Source organism: Heteronotia binoei, chromosome 3 (assembly GCF_032191835.1).
Source record: "Heteronotia binoei isolate CCM8104 ecotype False Entrance Well chromosome 3, APGP_CSIRO_Hbin_v1, whole genome shotgun sequence".
Classification (NCBI taxonomy): Eukaryota; Metazoa; Chordata; class Lepidosauria; order Squamata; family Gekkonidae; genus Heteronotia; species Heteronotia binoei.
This window is the reverse complement of record NC_083225.1, coordinates 82,795,680-82,815,663: the sequence shown is the minus strand read 5'-3', so window position 1 is coordinate 82,815,663 and position 19,984 is coordinate 82,795,680. Positions and strand designations below refer to the sequence as shown.

The window sequence follows — 19,984 nt, the reverse complement described above, 5'->3', positions numbered from 1 at the left end:
TACCTTGCTTTTAATGGAGGCCCAGGTCATGCATACTGCCAAGGTGGGATTTTTTCATCTTCGTCAAGCCCGGCAGCTAGCTCCCTTCCTATCTTGCTGGGACCTAGCCACAGTAATTCATGTGATGGTCACCTCCAGACTAGATTACTATAACTCACTCTATGCTGGCCTACCCTTGAGTCTGATCAGGAAGCTCCAATGGTTCCAGAATGTGGCAGTGCAAGTCCTGACAAAAACACCATGGACAGCACATACTCTACCTGTGCTGTGCCAGCTACACTGGTTGCTGGTTGAGTACTGGGTTAGATTCAAGGTTTTGGTTATGACCTTTAAGGCCTTGTCTGGGACTGAGTCTACGGGACTGCCTCCTCCACTATTTCCCTGGAAGGGTGTTATTCTCCTCTGGTTGAAATCTGCTGGTGGTGCCTGGCCCAAAAGAGGTTCGGCTGTCCTCAACTAGCGCCAGAACTTTTTCAGTCCTGGCCCTGACTTGGTGGAACACTCTGCCAGAAGACATCAGGGCCCTGCGGGAGCTTTTACAGTTGCACAGGGCCTGTAAGGCAGAGATGTTCCACCAAGCCTTTGCATGAGGACAGCAATGGTTGCCGTGCTGGCACCTTTTTCTCTCCACCCCTTCTTGGGGGGATCCCCTCCACCCCTGGTGTGATGTAATGACTGAATAAGAGCACTTTAAAGATGCCATCAGGGTTTGTAATCTTTTTAATGTAACTGATTTTATATATGTTGTACATCGTCCAGAGCCTGGCACTAGCCGGGATAGGCCAATTCATCAAATGAAATAAATAAATAATAAAAAAATTATTATGTCTCCCACTAAGTTGGATCCTATCACCAAGTCATCTTCCAACAGAAAAAAAATACTTCCTTGAACAAAGGAAGAACCATCAGATAAAACCTTTCTCATCACAAAGTCTTTCTCCCTTGAAAGAAGACTTAGTAGACAAGAGTCACAGGATCCAACCTAGCAGAAAGGAGACATTGGATCCACACCATAGTATTGAATGCTGCTTGAGTTCCATTTGATATACCACCTATATTCTGTGGTACAGAATATAGAGGAATGTTCTATATGAGAAATTTTCTATATGGTACTTTTCCATTGCTCTTCATTTTTCCATTTTACAAATTGTTGTGCCTTTCCTTTGCTTTAAAATACTTTTAAACTATAGTATAGGTTTTATTTATGAAAGTAGTCATAGCATTTCATGTATTTCTTGCAAATATACTTTATACTGTAAGCCAGTAGCTTATGAGTATATAAATGTGATTTAGTAGATTATACTACAATAGTCTGTGGAAGCTGGTGCTGAAGCATTTTCTACTACATTGTGAAACTGAGATGCTTGTTAGCAAAATGTATGAAAGGCTGTGTCTGTATGATATAAAAGGCCATTAGGTATACATTAAACTTCAGGATCTAGAATATTCTACTTAACAGCAAAAATAAATCATTACTTCAGAGGGCTAAGATACCTTTATATGCATAACACAGATTGCCTAAAGAGAAATTGTTGCTTGTTAAATACAAAGGCCAAAGTTGGAACATTTTTTATGTGACTGATCAGACATCAAAACTAACTTATGAGAAATGGAATCATGAAAATTCAACTTGTCAGCTAGCTGTCTAATGTACCTACCTAAGAAATGTTTTAGCAAAGTGCGCATTTGCAGTTATTAAAAAAGGGGAAATTTTGAGTTCAGTACAATATTTACATGAATAAGGTTGTACAAAAGGTATGATATTTTGTTCAGACCTATTGCTGTCATGAAATCTCAGGAAAGAAGCTCAGAAGTAAAAACCAAATCATATTGATCAAATGTAGTGTTACCACAGACTAGGGGTCCATACATGTGTTGCATTCATACATGCACTCCCATCTCCTGGTATCTGGGATTCTTTACAGCTGATGTATACACTTGCAAATGGAGATGCAATACTGAGGAAAATGAAGATGAAGCAGTTCTAATACAATAACTGATTTTAATTTAGTATATAAGATGATTTAAAAATACAAGTGGAAAAGGCATTGCCCACCCACCCCTTGAATGAAACATGATGCAGGTTATGGGTTAAACTGGGACTTTATTTACATATAAACTGATCTGCGCCACTTAGTTAACATATTAAATCACAGCTTCCTAACTGAGCAAAACCACCCTGGCTCAGATCCAGGTCCAGAATCCTTCCAAACTTTTCTCCTGATCGCCTGCATGTGAGTGTATAGAGGGGATGGAGGAGCACAGTCTGGCCTATGACTGCTAAGCCTTAAGGCTCATTGTATGTCCCCCCAACCTTTAAAACATCCCCCACTGAGCTATGTAGACTACCAAGCCAATAGGCACCCCATTTGAGGACTCTCATTGCTGATATTTCGTGGTGCTTACCAACTCTAAATACCCTCAATCCCCGCTCTTCCCACCTAACCAGCTTTACCAGGCCTATTTATACTTTATCCCTTCTGTCCATGTGGAGCAGGTCCATCCTGTTCATACCCCCAAAATCCTGCTTGGCCCCCAAATTGGCAGTCAGCTATTCCCACATGGTCACAAAAAGAGGGTGGGTGGGTGGATCAGACTGGTCTGCCAAAGGAGGCAGCCACCTCCTGATCTGGCTGGCAACTCAGCCTCCAAATGGCCAGCATTCCCGTGTCTAGACCCAATTGGCTCCCCCTTACCATCATTCTTTGTAGTTGGGGATGGGCAAATGCTGATGCCTGCTCTATTTCACAAGCACTAGTCTTTAAACTGTTCCCACAATAAGTGCATTCATGGTTTGAGCACCAAAATTACCCACTAAACAAGTCTAAATGAATATTTTGCAGCAGCACAGAAGAATTTTTAAACCCACTAATCATGCCTGTGGTGTTGTGTGAGAAGTATTCCAGTATCAGAAACAGAGAGAAGAGCCTTAGCAGGGGTGTCAAACATGTGGCCCATGCAGGGCTCAAATGCTGCCCACAAGCAACTTCCTTCAGCTGCTTCCTTTTCATCTCTGTTACTGCTTGCTTCCCCCCCAGTTTCTTCAATGACTCTTTGCTTCCTGCTTCTTGCCTTCATCCCTCCCTCCTTCATCCCTCTCTCTCTGACACACACACAGAGTATTGTAGATGCCTCCTGCATCATGTGGGAGCAGGCCCGGGGGGGGCCTGGCCAGTCTATTTAACCACCCCTTCCATGTATAGGGCCTTCTCCATTGGAGGCAGTGCCAGTGCCCAAGGAAGAGCAGAGAGAAGAGCACAAGTGATGTGCAGCCTCCTCTCAGGGGGGGGGGGGGGGCAATGGTTGGTTGTCTTGGGAAGGAGCAGCCTCGCTGAGAAGCAGCAGTGGTTCCCAGGGCATTTCTTTGTGGCTGCTGAGATGCTGCCCGAAGGCAGCCAGTCCCTTCAAAGCCAGGAGGGGCTTTCGACGAGAACCTGGCATCTCCTCAGGGTTGTACAGAAACCTGCCACCTCCCTCCCAGAGATCTTGGCTGCTGCTGCCGGCAATCATGGGGGAGAGGGACTCAAGTGCCTCAACTCTTTGGCGGGGCTGCCTAGCAAAGCGAGTGGAGCAGGCAGGAAAAGGAACTTGGCAAAGCAAACTTCCAAAGCCACCCCCCCCCCCCCCAGGAGCCACTCCTGACAGCAGCAGCCGAGATCTCTGAGTGGGAGAGGGAGGCTGCTGTCCATAGGCGGCAGGTTTGGCTCAGAAGCAGGAGTGGGGGGGGACAGGCCCCAGTCGGAAGGACAGGCAGAAGGAGATTGGCGGGGCAGTCTTTATTCCCTCCCTTCCCGGCTTAGTCCTCCAGGCCGATCACAGGAGGGAAGAGGGATGGAACTCTGGACCCTTTTCTGCACCACCCCGGATTCACCCCTGCTCCAGGGCTCCTTTCCGGTGGTTGCCTCTGGGCTGTGGGGTCCTCCTCCTGACCTCTCTGGGTGCCCCTGCTGCACTTCCAAAGCCTGCCAGGCCTTAGCCTGGAGGAGAAGGGGGAGAGCAAGGAGGGGGAGAGAGAGAAAGAGCTGGATGAAAGAAGCAGCCAAGCCACACGGCTCCCCCACCATTTTTTTTTCTTATGGGCTCCTCCACCCAAACTTTTCTGGCTATGGACCTGTGTGGGAGAGATACAAAGACAAACCTTTCCCACCCTCCCTCCTCGCTCTCTTTTTCACGCACACACACAGAGCACTTCTACTTCTTTCTCCAGGGCTGCTGCTCCTCTTTTGGGGAAGAAAGAGAGAGAGAGAGAAACAAAAAACATTGCAGCTTTAAGACCAACAATGTTTTATTCCAGGTATAAGCTTTTGTGTGCAACCATAATTCTTCAGAGGGAGGGGGAGGGAAGATGGAGGGATTTTTCTAGCAAGCACAATGAACATTGAAGAAATTACTATGGCTTATTCTGATTATCTTTTTTTTTTAAAAAAATGATTTCTCTGTTCCTATCTGGATTTATGTTCTTTCAAAAAGACCCTTATTAGTAATAGAACACTTGGATTGGTCCTTATATCTTGGAGAGTGGAGTGATTTCAGATGCCAAATTGTAATAGTACACACTGGTAATGAAAAACCAGGAAAACTAGCTCTCAGTGCAGTCCAGGAGGATGCATTGTCTTGATCTTCAGTACCAATTCCAATTCAGCAGTCTTTCTAATCTCCGTTTGAAATTATTTTGTAAGAGCACTCTACTCTTGGGTTAGCAACTAAATGGTGTGGTTTCTAATGTCAAGCATGTATTCTTTGCATCCTCCTGGACTGAATCCTCCTGAATGGAATTGAGACCTAGTTTTCCTGTCTCATTACCAATGCTGGTATAAGAACATAACATAAGAGAAGCCATGTTGGATCAGGCCAGTGGCCCACCCAGTTCAACACTGTGTCACACAGTGGTGGTGGGGGGAAACAGGTGACATCAGAAGATCCATCAGTGGGGCCAGGAGACTAGAAGCCCTCCCGCTGTGCCCCCCCCCCCCCAAGCACCAAAAATACAGAGCATCACTGCCCCAGACAGAGAATTCCATCAATACGCTGTGGCTAATAGCCACTGATGGATCTCTGTTCCATATGTTTATCCAATCCCCTCTTGAAGCTATCTATGCTTGCAGCTGCCACCACCTTCTGTAGCAGTGAATTCCATGTGTTAATCACCCTTTGGGTGAAGAAGTACTTCCTTTTATCCATGCTAACCTGACTGCTCAGTAATTTCATTGAATGTCCGCAAGTATTGTGAGAAAGGAAGAAAAATACTTCTTTCTCTACCTTCTCTATCCCATGCATAATCTTGTAAACCTCTATCATGTCACCCTTCAGTCGACATTTTTCTAAGCTAAAGAGCCCCAAGCATTTTAACCTTTCTTCATGGGGAAAGTGTTCCAACCCTTTAATTATTCTAGTTGCCCTTTTCTGCACTTTTTCCAGTGCTATATCTTTTTTGAGATGTGGTCTTTTCAAGGACAACTCCTACAAGAGCTATGGCTGACCCAAGACCATTCCAGCAGCTGCAAGTGGAGGAGCGGGAAATCAAACCCAGTTCTTCTAGATAAAGAGTTTGCACACTTAACCACTACACCAAGGGTGGCCAACAGTAGCTCTCCAGATGTCTTTTGCCTACAACTCCCATCAGCCCCAGCCATTGGCCATATTATTACTATCTTCCATGGAAAATTAATTTGCTGACATTTGTGGAGTAGTCACATGGTTGCTGTCGCTGATGAAAGGAGCAGCATATGCTTATACTCCTGAAGATGACCTGAAACTTTTATTTTACTGAACTTATATGGAAAATGTCCAATTTAACCACAGCAAAATCAGTCTAAGTTTAGTCAAGTGTGGTATATGGTCAGCTTCCTAAAGCAGAATTGCTTGAGCTTGACAGCTTGAAAATGAGCAATGCCATTGATGTGTAAAGGTGAATGCAAAGGGGATTCTTAAGTCCTTTAGGAATGATCCCACCTCTTACCCCTCCCCCTGTTAATATAATAGCCAATTACTTTGTCCTCACATTATTAATAAAGCTGTAACCATAATTTTCATATTTGCAACACTGCAGTGATGTGGAACTTGTTATTATAAAAGTGGAACAGAATTTCTTCAAAACACTAATCACCACAAGTTTCTAGATTTTTTGTCATATAATTTTTTTTCCAGTTGGGCTTTCCTTGTGATAGTGTTATGATTCTGTCAAGTCTTACATATTCTCTCTCCTGCTTTGGTATAAGATATAAATGGTAACTGAAAAGTGTGTGCTGGTTATGCACTGATGATTATGCACTTGTTCTTACCTTGTGCCCACATAACTACCCTGTGTCTAGAACCTTGTTCATCACAGTTGTATTTAAAAGACCATCAGATTTGAATATAAATATGTGTGTAAATTGCTTACACAGTGCTCTGGAGACTCTATCTATGCTTATTTGAGACTTGAAAAAAATGGTGGTGGGGGGAGTGATTAATATCTCAGTATTTTTTAGTTGCTGTAGAAATGCCCTCCTGCTTGAAACCAAAGCAACTAATAATAAGAAATTCGTTTGGGACAAACAAGCAAAACCTCCCATGCAATTACAACCATACTAGTTTTTTACAAGAAGATATTTCAGCTATTCCCAACAGTGATATCTTCAGTTGTTTCCCCTTGCATAGCAGGACAATCCTCCTTGATTTTTGAAAGCTCTTGTTAAATATCTTTTGTTAAAAGCCTCTAAATAATAAGGTATTCATGCCAGTAACTGAAGAAGTGTGCAGTAAGTTGTGAACCCTATTCTGTTTTAAAATATCATCTGTGGCCTGAAAACGAGTTACAGCATTATCACTACTTCTATATACCACAGATTAGACAAAGGAAGACTGTTAATTTTGGATAGAATTTATAATATGACAAATAATTTCAAATATATTTAACAACTGTTACCAGTCCAAAAAGGCTCTGGAATATTTATGGTCAGCTTCAACAGCACATAATGAGCAAACCAACGTGATATGAAGCAGGTTAGGAAATATTTTTTACTATGTTAATATCCTATCAGGAATATATTTGCAGCTGATGGTATACAAGTATGCTATGTATGTAGAGAGGCGTGGAATTTGCATATATAATTCATGATAGCCTCCTAGGAAAACTAGAGTTCAGTGGCACCTTAGAGACCAAGAAGATTTTCAGGGTGTAAGCTTTCAAGAGTCAAAGCTCACTTCCTCAGGTCTCTAAGGTGCTACCGGACTCTTAAGGTGCTGCTAGTCTCAAATCCAACTCTTCTACTGCAGACCAACCCGGCTAGAATCTTCAAAAACCATTCTAAGACAGTAATCAGTTTTGAGTTCTGAATCTTTAGCCATGGATGTAGCAACAACCAAGGTCAAAACTACAGAAGTGTTCACAAAAAAACAGTCAAGGGCACATAAAAGACAGAACAAAAGTAACAATTACCATATTTTGAACTTATGTGTTTCACACTCAATTCAAACAAGATTGTTCAATCATGGATATTCTTGCTCAATGCTTATTTTCTGGTTCTTCATTCCCTAGAGCTGGGGCTGCTTTACCCTCCAAGATACTTTCCTTCTGTGCCTTCAGAGGGGCAAATAAAGGGAAGGACATAGGGTTGCCAATTCCAGGTTAGGAAATTCCTAGAGATGTAAGGGGTGGGGCCTGGAGAGGATGGGGTTTGAAAAGGGTTGGGACCTCAGACAAATACAATGCCATTTTCTCCTGGGGAACCACATTTACCAATCTCCAGGTAAGGGCTGGAGATCGCTCAGAATTATAACTGCTTTCCAAATGGCAAAGATCAGCTCCCCTTGAGGTGGGGGAAGTGAATGCTTTCAGTTGGGTGGATGCGAAGACAGCAAGGGGGAGAAATTGCCTAGAGCCTCTTTTTAGAGCCCATTGTATTTTTCTTCACAATGGGCCTTACTCCTAGTATTAAAATAATGCTGCTAGTCATGAAACACAAAGTGTTGTTTTGTTGGGAGTTTTTAGTAGCCTTACTGAGTTATTTTTAGCTCCTGGCAAGATTTTATATAACATGGGAAAATGTGTCTGGAGATGTGATTTATGAAGTGTTTCTTTTCCTGTATTTCTAATAATTCTGGTCATTGGTAATATCTGTTTGTTGCCTGAGTCTGAATGCATGTGAATTACAGCTCAATGTATATTAGGGTCCAAGCAGAACAAGAATTTTTTTGTTTTGCTTGATTGGAAAGATCCTGTCCCACCATTGCCCAAAAAATTCAAAGCAAGGCATCAGTGAGAATCTAAGCGACCCACCAACATCTAACCCCAAGGTGGTATAATGTTAATACATACATGCTGGCTGTTTGCAAATATCTCCAGGCCCAATGCTAAGAATTATACTCAGGGAGAGAGAAAGCGGTTTTTACTTGCCTAAGGAAAAGGGTAGAAAGACAGCTGCTTTTCCCACACAACTTAAACACCAGTCCCTGATAATCATTGTGGTCTGAGGTCAGCTGATTTTAAATGTGCATAAAGTTATATTGATTAATATGTGAAAAATCAGGATAGCTTTTCTGTGCAGGGGCAAATTCCTATTCCCAAGTAGTAAAATAATTTAGAATGTTTGTAGCTATCTGGATTGAAAGCTAGTCCTTAACCTCAGGTCAGACTATCGTGAGTGCCTCTGTGAAGATAACCTCAAGCGAGAATTTTGGATTGACCCTCACAATGGCTTTCTTATAGGTTGGATATGGGAGGTATGGTAAAATGACTAAAAAAGTGTTGCATAGAATTACTTCTGTAAAGAGCTAGATACAGTGGTGGTACATGCTGCACTCTTGCCATTTAATCAATTGCCAATGAAATTAATAACAGTGTGCTTTTCTACCAAATTGGCTTGCAACTTCTTTTGGATAGAGCAACCAAGGTCTATTTTATGTTGAGTTGTGAGAAAGGCCCCACACCACTACCGGCTGTTCCCTCAGTGCCAGCTGCAGAGCTTTTGGGTAGTGAGAAATGGATCTGAGATGTAGGACTAGTAATTGTAATAATTACAAGGCTAGGCTGTTATTATTGCTTTCCAGTATTCCAGCTGGGGAGATTTATGCCAAAAATATCTATGTCCTGTAACAGCAACCATTATCTGGTGTAAGTTTCAGCAGAGTGTGCATATGCAGAGTGTGCAAGTCAGAGCAGTATATATTTTGTTCTCATATATTCTATGAAAACTGATTTAGCATCATAAGGAATGTCTTTGAAACAAATGGGAAGGGACTTTTATTTTGAGTATTGGTTCCTCCAGCTCATAGTGCATATAGTAATGTTGTTTTCCACAGTTGTCAATCAATGTTCCTGAAATCTTCACTCAGGTTTTGTTATGAATTTGTCCTTGAGATATGCCTCTGGCAGCTGGAGGAGAATAGACTATTTCTTATTCGTTTATCTTGAGTGCTGCTGTTGCAAATTGTGAAGGATATAAAGAGAGGAATGTAATGGATGTGGTATTTTCAAGCCTTCATGAATCTGTTTGTGAATCCAATGTCTTCAAACATGCCTTAGGCAATTATACTATTTGAGGATTCCGCATTGAACAAGTGCCATTTTTATATAAAGGCCAGCATTTTTCTGTGCTCTGTGGGCAGTGGGATTGAAATAGGCTTTTAAAATTGAACTTTTAAACATTTTTGCCACATAACTTGAAAAGGTCATGCTAAGCTTTTACTTGCAAAAATGTGTACTTTTTCCTCAACAGAATGAGATAATTGTTAATGATTGAAACTCATAAAATGTATAACCCTTTATTTTATGGATAAGGAGTAAAACGTCTAATAAGATAAAAATACATTCCTTCCATTTGTTTCACTAAAGTGCTAACTTCGTAGCTCATAATTCTGCCCATTCCTTCCCTGTCTGAGCTCTAAACACTCTTTGATTCACCCAGATTGCAGGGACAAAGCCTGCATACAAAGTCTGTATAATGACCGATATATTCACTTATCTGAGTTATAGACCCTGTTCATCCCAATTTATGGGTGGTATTTTAGAATTTTTAAATATCAGAAAATTAATTAACTGCATATGTGTGGGAGAATGTCAGATTGTGCCCCTAGACACACAATCCCTTCCGTAACTACTTTTCTTCAGGCTAGGAGGTTAGATCCATGTGCGCAGACATGTTGGTCTGAAGCAATAGAACAAAGCTGGAGTCCAGTGGCACGTTTAAAATCAACAAAGCTTTGGTTTTTTACCTCCAAAATGTGAGCTTTTGTCGGCTAAAAGCACACTTTATCAGACAATAGTATAGAATGGAATCAGCAGTCCTACATATACTGAGTGGACAGTGAATTAGTAGGCAAAATAGGAAAATGTTTAAACAGATGAAAAGAATAACAATTTCACTTCTGGTTATTGTCAGCCTGGGTTCAACTGGGGAGAAACAGCAAAGGCAATAATAATGTCAGAATTGGAGACTGATGTCTATGTCATTAGGTTTTTTAATTGCAAAGGGTAATAAATGTAGCATTTTTGTAATGTTCCATTGGTCTCCTCTAAAGCATGGTTTAAAATAACATTTTTCTGTCAGAGAGATCACTCTCTTCAAATACAAATACAGAAATACATTAGAATACAGTGGATGTATACCTCTCAAGTATGGGTTAAATGAATAACATATGTAATAAGATAAGAAACCGGTATTTCTGTCCAGGCCTGGGGAGGTGTTTGACTGTTCCAAGTTTTATAATAATTTTAATTCAGCAATTTCCCTTTCCATTCTGTTCTTGATGTTTCTTTGTAGTAAAAGAGTTACTTTGAGGTCACCCATTTAATGTCCTGGGAGGCTGAAGTGTTCTCCTACAGGTTTTTAATTCCTAATGTCAGATTTGTATCCATTTACCCTTTGGTGTAGGGTTTGTCCTGTTTGCCCTATGCAGAGAACTGAAGGACAGTGTTGGCATTTAATGGCATATACAATGTTGTAAGATGAGCAAGAGAATGAGCCCGAGATGGTGTAGTTAATACTGTTAGGTCCAGTGATTGTCTGAGTGTATTTGGCAGCAAAGTTGGCGTCTGGATTTATTGCTCATCTTACAACATTGTATATGCCATTAAATGCCAACAGTGTCCATGCTCAAAAGAAATGTTGTATTATTGTGGGTGAAGAGATGTTTGAGATTGGGGGTTGTCTGTTTGCAAGAAAAGGTCCCCACCCCGAGTACTTGTGTAAGAGAGCTGTCACTGTCCAATAGAGGTCGTAAATCATTGATGATGTGTTGAACCGTTTTGATCTGAGAGTTGTGTGTGACCACTAGTAGTGTTCTATTATTGTCTTTGGGGGGCGTGTCTTGTACCATGTTTTCGCTGGGTAGTTTGCTGACTTATTAGGTGGATACTTTAGTTCCAAAAAGATTTTTTGTAGACGCCTCAGATGAACATCTCTGTCAGTAGGATTGGAGCAAATGTGACTATGGCTTAGAGCAGGAGTGTCAAACATGCAGTTTGGGGGTTGAATCAGGCCCCCAGAGGGCTCCTATCAGGCCCCCAAGCAACTGGCTGTCATCTGCTTCCTTTTCCCTCTCTCTTGCTTCCTTCTGCATCACAGCTTGCTTTGCAAGGCTTGCTCAATTGCGCAGGAGCTACAGAGCAAAGTCTCTATTTTCTCCATTAGCTGAGGCTCCTCTGCCCCAAGTTCCCTGGGAAAGGAAGGAAAACGCCAGAGCTTCCTTTGCCCAGCTTGCTGGATCCCATGGGAAAAATACAAAGAAAGAATCTTTAAGACCAAAGACTGCTAACGTTATAAGCATGTTTTAAGTATATATATATATATATATATATATATATATATATATATATATATATATTTATGTTTGTCTGTGTTCTTTATAAAAGTTATATCTCTGCTACCGAATCTTAAATAGGCACACACATGGCCTGGCCCAACATGGTTCGGCCCAACCTGACATGATCCGGCCCGACAAGGTCTCATTTATATCAGATCCAGCCCTCATAACAAATGAGTTTGACAGCCCTGGCTTAGAGCCTGGCTGTATACAATGGGTCATTTGGCATGTTTATGATGGTAGCTGGAGGCATGCAGGTATGTTTGTTGGTCAGTAGGTTTCCAGTATAAGATGGTGTCTATGCATCCATTGTGTATTTTTACAGTAGTGTCCAGAAAATGTATTTCTTGCATAGATTGGTTCATTGTCAGGTCGATGGTATGCCTGGTGGAAGGTGTCCAGGTCTTCTTTACCATGACATTCTTTAAATGCCATCAATAAGAGAGGTATGAGTGGGTGGGAGTCTAGGAAGCATTTCTACAAGTCAGCTATAAGGATGTTAGCATATTGTGGGGCCATGCTGGTGCCCATGGCTGTACCATTAATCTGGAGGAACAATTTGTCGTCAGATCTGAAGTAGTTATGGATGAGAATAAAATGGCACAGTATGGTGGCAAAGTCAGCTGTGTTTTTGTCAGAAGTCATATTCCTTAGTGGTGGAGAGTAGCAGGTACAGGAGGGTTCAACATTTCCACATATGTCTACTGTTTGAAATTGCCCTATAGCTCATAACTTTAGTTGTCTGGAACCATCTGCATTTCTAAAATATGAGTTTACCCCAGTAAGATATAAGTGTTTTGTTTTGTTTTTTTTGCAGGGGGTTGCTGCCAAATCACAAATGACCTATGGTGACCCCATAGGGTTTTCAAGGCAAGAGGCATTCAGAGGTGGTTTGCCTGGACTTCCTTGGTGGTCTCCCATCCTAATACTAACCAGGGCTCACCCTGCATAGCTTTTGAAATATGATGAGATCAGGCTATCCTGGCTTCTCCAAGTCAGGGCAAATGATGTAGTTAGGCCCAATATAATTTGATTGTATTGATATAATGTGATTGGAGCTGCCAGTTGTCTTGCTTCCAAGGTTGTGACTAGAGGTTTACAATTATTGCCATTCTGATAACATGCCCAGTCTTTAGAGTATCTGGCCAGGTCAGCAATATCCAGTATCTTTCTGTCATCCCAGCATAACTCCTGAACCTGACATTATCATTTCTGATAACATCAGATTTGAGAATTCTGTTGGAAAGCCAGGAGTGGCTGAGCAGAGCGTGTCTTACAGCTGTTTTTCAGCAGCCTTTAAATGGCCATTATTTTCTATAGGAAGAAATTGCCATTGCAGTCTGGAGGTCAGGTCTATTCATAGAAAATAGTGCCCTTTAGGGTCCCAGACATCAGCAAAGAACTGCTGTCTAGTAGACGTGGCCTCCAGATTGCAGAGACCAGATCTATTAGTTATTATTTCTGACACCAGGCCTTGAATTCAGCAGGAGCTCACAGGAGCACAGCTCCTGCACCTTTCTGATGGTCCTCCCTCCACCTGCCTACCTTGTCCATTGAATAGTAGGTGCAGCTGCATAACAATCCCTGGATGAGCTCCACCACCATTTTTCTACAAAATGACTCCTGTTCTGAACCAACTCTGGGACTTACTGAAGTTATAATATTACAAAAGAGGCAGAAAAGCTCTATCCAGGGGTCGCTTCGTAGAAAAATAGGTGGTGGAGCTCATCCAGGGATTGTTATGCAGTTGCACCTACTATTCAGTGGACAAGGTGGGGAGGAGGAGGGGGAATCCTCAGAAAGGTTCAGGAGCTGTGCTCCTGTGAGCTCCTGCTGAATCCGAGGCCTGGCTCTATCACCTTGTACCATCTCATGGACAATGTTATAAGCCTGTATCATATTCCTCCTTAGTTGCCCTTGTTCTAAACTGAAAATTCTTAGCCTTGCCTCATAGAAGTGTTACAACCCCTTCATCATTTTGATTGCCCTCCACTTTACTTTTATATTCTGCAAGAATATTCTCTTTTAACTTAACATTTCTTTTATTCCAGTATTTTCTCTTTGTATTCTTTTCTAAATGCTCAGGTTCCCTTCTCTTCTCAATAGCATATTTGTATGTTGCTTGTTTAGTTTCTGTTATTCCAGGTTTTGAAATACACGTTACTGAAATACATGTTTCTGTGCTGCCACATTCAGATAATCTGTAATATTTGGTGTTCATTCTTAACCCTTTTAATAGTAGTTTCAAATTAGTTAAATTTGTATTTTTTAACTGAACAGCATCCAAGAGTAGTTCTGGAGGACTGTATCATTAGCCTGTAATTGTATATTGCATGAAATACTATGTTTTCATTACTTAGAGAAAAGGCATAATGACCTTGCAGTTGACTCCCACATTTAACATTTTCATTTCAGGTGAATGCATTAAATGTAGCTGCTTGCTCACATATGGAGCCTCAGAAGTATTTTGCTCCAGCTAAATCTAATTCACTTTCAGGCCAATGAAGTTAATACTAATTGGTGACTTAGCAAATAAAAAGCTATAGTTAAACACAAGTCATGAGCTCTTTTAGCGGGCTTGCTGCCCTATGGCTTGAGATTAATTACAATATTAATTCCACACTGCTTGAAATTTCTGGTAGCCAACAGAGTAAACACAAAGAAATTCTTAATCCATATGTAAAAGCTTCCCTGTATAGAAAATAAACTATTGCAATAAAAACTGGGACCAGACTAAACCAATTTTTCTCTGAAGGAAGCCACATCTACTCTGATACCATTTTTAGTTTGAAATTACTTAAAATCAATACCTCAGGGAAGAGGTTCTTAGACAGTGTGGCTAAACCAATTGAGTCACACCATGAGCTGGGAGACTAAGTAGCATAGGGATAATTGTTATTTGCAAACAAAGGAAGGTGTGTTGGCCAAAATCCAGCCTCCAGACCTTAATGATACAGTGGTTTATACCTGAGGTTGCCCCTCCTCTAAAACACCTCATTGTGACATAATTGAGCATGCTCAATTGAACTTTCTTTGTTTAAAATTTGAGCATGAGTATCAACAAAACATATTTGTCAGCACTTTTCATTGGTAGTACTTTTGACCCCACCAATAATACGATAAATGGAAACCCATGTTTTGAGCCAAAATTTCAAACCATGGTTCAGGGTTCCATTTCCAGACATTTAATGAGCAATACAAACCATAAATTTCAAATAACAAGGGTTCAAAAGACATACAACTTACATAGCAAGTTTTACTATAGCTAATTAATGAAGAAGACATGCATTGAACTCTATGGTCGTTTTCGCACTCACCTTAATCAGCAGCGACGACCCTCTTCACCGCGCAGGATCTGCGCGGATTTCGCACTAATTGCCGCGGAGCACCCAGAAGAGCCGGAAAGTCCCGGCGCTTTTGCAGCGCAAACGGAAACCGCCAAAAACCAGTTTCCGTTTGTGCTGCAAAAGCGCCAGGACTTTCCGGCTCTTCTGGGTGCTCCGCGGCAATTAGTGCGAAATCCGCGCAGATCCTGCGCGGTGAAGAGGGTCGTCGCTGCTGATTAAGGTGAGTGCGAAAATGACCATAGAGTTCAATGCATGTCTTCTTCATTAATTAGCTATAGTAAAACTTGCGATGTAAGTTGTATGTCTTTTGAACCCTCGTTATTTGAAATTTATGGTTTGTATTGCTCATTAAATGTCTGGAAATGGAACCCTGAACCATGGTTTGAAATTTTGGCTCAAAACATGGGTTTCCATTTATCATATTATTGGTGGGGTCAATTAGTGCGAAATCCACGCAGATCCTGCGCGGTGAAGAGGGTCGTCGCTGCTGATTAAGGTGAGTGCGAAAACGACCTAGGTGATCTTCCTTTCTATTTCTCCAATTATGTGCACCAGGTGTTCAGTCTTATTGAGGGCTAGAGCTGGCAAGTGGCTTCAAAAGACAGCTGTGTGTCTGTATAGGAAAAAGTATTGTTTCAAGGTCAAATTTTGAAGCTTATTAAAGTTGCCTGCCTTTTGCTTATAGAGTTCACCTTTAAAGTTCAGGCCTGTCCTTTTGCTTCCAGCATCTGATATGAATTGTTAATCAATAATCAATAGCAACAATATTCTTGGGAGGCTAGCAACAATATTCTTGGGAGGGGATCTCTGACCCTTACAACTATATTCATGACTTTTTATTTTGTGGTTATCAGATTTCAATTTAAAAGGTAAGGGTTTTTTTGTTTTTTTGATATCTTGAATCACCAGAAACCAAGCACACTTTCACACATGCTGAATAATGCACTTTCAATCAATTTTCAATGCACTTTAGCTACCAATGCAGTTTAACCATTTCACACAGTACAATCCAGTTGCAAAGTGAATTGAAAATGGATTGAAAGTGCATTATTTGGTTTGTGTGAAAGTGTCCCAAGAGAGACCCTCCATATCTTTCAAAATGAAACAATCATCAGATATTTAAGGATAACACACACACACTCACCGGGGGTGGGGGGGGGGCATGGAGCCAAACCCCAAATGGCTACCACAGAAGGCCAAGCCAAAAAGAAGACTGGTTCCTGCCTGGAGTCAACAGAGCCAGCAATTGCCCTTCCCCCAGTCTTTGAATGAAAGAAAGTGGGGGGTAAGGCAGCCAATGGAAGATGCCATTGGTAATGGCTGGTTGGGATTGAGAGAGTGTTAAGAGCAGCAACAGTCACTCCTGAACTCTCCAGCCAGTGCAAGTTCCCTGCGTGCCCTGTAAGGATCATGTGGGATTAGCTGGTCACCTTCTGGAGGGCAAGTAGATTTTCTTTTTAATTCCCTTAAATAAACTGTGTGTGGGAGGGTCCTTTTTTACCTGCTCCACATGGTTTGTCAGGGAGGATTTAAATAGGCCTGGTTTTCTGATGGGGACCTAACTAAGAAATCAGGAAATGCACAGGTCAAGTGGAAGATCAATTGGCAAACACCCTGATACATCTGGAAGAAATTGGAGTTTTCAGTCTGGGTATCTATTGGTTTTGCAGTCTGGGTGCCTCAGTGAGTACTCCCTTAGGGCTGGGGAACATATGACAGGCCCTAAGGCTGGGTAGTCATGGGCTTAGATTGTGCCTCTCTTCCTTTCTATACGCATTGGTGTGGTGATGAAGTGAAGGATTTGGATAATTTCTGGATCTGGATTGGAGCAGGGGTGGTTTTGCCTGGTTAGAAGGTTTGTGTTGCAAACCTGTTATTACCTGTGCTTTAAGTTCAGTGTAGTTGCAGATCCAGTTTGTTTAAATAAACTTCTTAGTTTAACCCAATACTGTTGTCGTGTTTTCATTCAAGGGATAGGAGGGCAATACTTTCATTCAAGGGATGGGAGGGCAATACAGTTTGCAAAACAACTGCACAGTAACCACACTGCATGCATGAAGGTGCATTATTCAGACTCCAGCCTTCATGTATGCAGTGCACCTTGATGCATGCAGTGCAGTTACCATGCAATTATTTTGCAAACTGAGGAGGGAAGTATTGCCCTTCCACCCCTTGAATGACACGACAACACTATTACGTTAAAAAAGTTTATTTAAACAAAATGGATCTAGGGTTGCCAATCCCCAGGTGACAACAGGGAATCCCCTGGTTTGGAGACCCTCCCCCACTTCAGGGTCATCAGAAAGTGGGTGGAGTGGATGTCTGCTGGGCATTTTCCCTATGGAGACCGATTCTCATTGAGTATAATGAAGAATTGATCCATGGATATCTGGGGGGTCTGGTCCTATTCTATGAGCCCCAAAAGAAGGTGTCCCTATCCTTCATTATTTCCAATGGAGGGAAGGCATTTAAAAAGTGTCTGGTCCCTTTAAATGTGACAGCCAGAACTCCCTTTGGAGTTCAGTTATTCTTGTCATAATCTTGTTCCTGGCTCCATCCCCAAAGTCTCCTGGCTCCACCCCCAGTCCCAGATATTTTTTTAATTGGACTTGGCAACCCTAGCTGGATCTGCAACTACATTGAACTTAAAGCCTTTGGTCTCTTGATGTTAGTATTATTTGTACTTGTACTGGAAGTATGGTCTGGCTTCTGGGAGGACAGGAAGCCTGGAAAAGACTGGGAGGCCTTCTACTTCAGAACATTTATCTCGCCAGGTGAACTCTAAGGCTAAAAAGAAGCAAAAGATGGTCATAGCAACACTTTGTCAGGCCTGAAGGGTAACAGAAACATCACTAATTATGAAAAGCCTGGTTAGTTACCAATCTTCCTGACTGCAGCTGGTATTGCTGTCATGGAAAATACTTTGATTTGAATGAGAGCAGCCAGTAACAAGCTCTGCATTACTGTGGTCCTGCCCACTTTCTAAAAAGGGTTGCCAAGTCTCTTGTGTTCTGGAGATTTCTCTGGAGTACCATAGAGTTTTCCCTCCCAAATGGCTAGAGCATCCAGGAAAACCATAGAGTTTTCCTGGAAACCCCTAGAGCAGCCGCTGCACAATGTTGCCAACACAGTGACGTCACCCAGAAGTGATGTGATCACACCAGCGATGTAGGGGGAGGTTCCCCCCACTGGCCCAATTTCTTGGGTTGCTTAAACCTGTTGTTTTATCATAAAGTTTCTCATAATTGGCAATCATTTTGATTCTGGGCCATTCTTTCTGTCTGCTGAGTCTCTCACTTCCTCTGTATGTAATGTCCTCCTTTGGCTGTGGCTTCCCAGTTTAGGGTACTCACACAGGCACCCATTCTCAGGTCCATTCAGCAGAGATAACTGGCATCAGCCATTTATTTTCAAGGAAACAACTGCAACAACCAACAACTTCAGCTAACATACAAAACTAAAACAAGAGCTCTACCCAATAGGACCAAACTAAATCACACAAATATTAGGGCTGTTCCATTACATACATAATTTATACAATAAATATACTACATATGGGCCGCAGTCACACTCACCATTAAATCCATCCCTAACCCGTCGCTATTATACCCCACAGCTTTTTTACAACAAATTTCCTGATCGGACATCCTTCCATCCTTCAGTTCTAAGCAGCGTTGGTTCCATTGTTGGTTGATCAGAGGTCTCAACTGAACCTCATTTTTTGAGATGGCATTCCACAATCGCGCAAGCGCAGTACAGTGGGATATCATGCTTGTTTGTTTTTTTTAAAGGTGCCATAAAAGGTGGGCGATCTGCCCCTCCCCCATTTAAACACCCAGAAAGGAAGGGGAAGCCCAGGAGTTCTCTTTGCTGTCTCTCCGCCTGGCGGGGAGACAGCAAAGGTGGGTCATCCTCCCCCCCCCATTTAAACACCCCGCAATGGTGTTTAAATTGTGGGGGGAGCACGGCAACTCTCCTCCTTAAATGGGAGGGAGGGATCTTCCTCCCTCCCATTTAAACACCCCGTCGAGGTGTTTAAATGGGGGGGGGCACGGCAACTCCCTTTGCTGTCTCTCCGCCTGGCGAGGAGACGGCAAAGGTGGGTCATCCTCCTCCCCTGGCAGGGAGACAGCAAAGGTGGGTGGTCTGCATCCCACCCCCCATTTAGGAAAGGTCCCCTGTGCAAGTACCAGTCGTTTTCTACTCTGGGGTGACGCTGCTTTCACAAAGTTTTCATCGCAGACCTTTTACGGGGTGGTTTGCCATTGCCTTCCCCGGTCATTACACTTTCCCCCCCAGCAAGCTGGATACATATTTTACTGACCTCGGAAGGTTGGAAGGCTGAGTCAACAATTGCTGGCGCAATGATATCATTTGGAGTTGGCTCTCGCAGGGAAGCGGATGTGCCCTTGTGATGAGTCGGCTACAATGGAGTGTTCAAACATAGAAAGTACACGCGGGAGTCGTTGGAAGCATTCTTATTCTGGATTTAATGTACTATCAAAAAAGTCCGTGTCTCAGTCGTGGCAGTTTGGGACACGAACGAGCCAACGCCCATTGCCAGATGCTGATGTTTGGACAACCGCATAAAATCCAGCATGCATCTGGCTTTCATCCATGCCCATCTCGTCAGTTTATGTGCGTCTGACCTCAGCCATACTGTATGAATCAGTTGGGGAAGCTATTTCTTTACAGTGAATCTCTCCATGTCTCTTTCCCCCCTAAGATTAAGACTGTACACAACCATAGTCTCACACTGTAACACACTCTTCGTCTGTTTAAACTAGGTGTCAATCAGGCATCATTTGTAGTATGACTGTGCAGAAAGCCTAATACCTTTTAATGGGCACAAA

General features: G+C 42.3%; 1 protein-coding gene across 2 annotated transcripts in view; it reads left to right on the top strand.

Moving 5' to 3' along the window:
* The window catches only part of DMD (dystrophin), a 1,885,017-nt gene that overhangs the window by 368,666 nt on the left and 1,496,367 nt on the right, over positions 1-19,984 (top strand). The window lies entirely within an intron of this gene.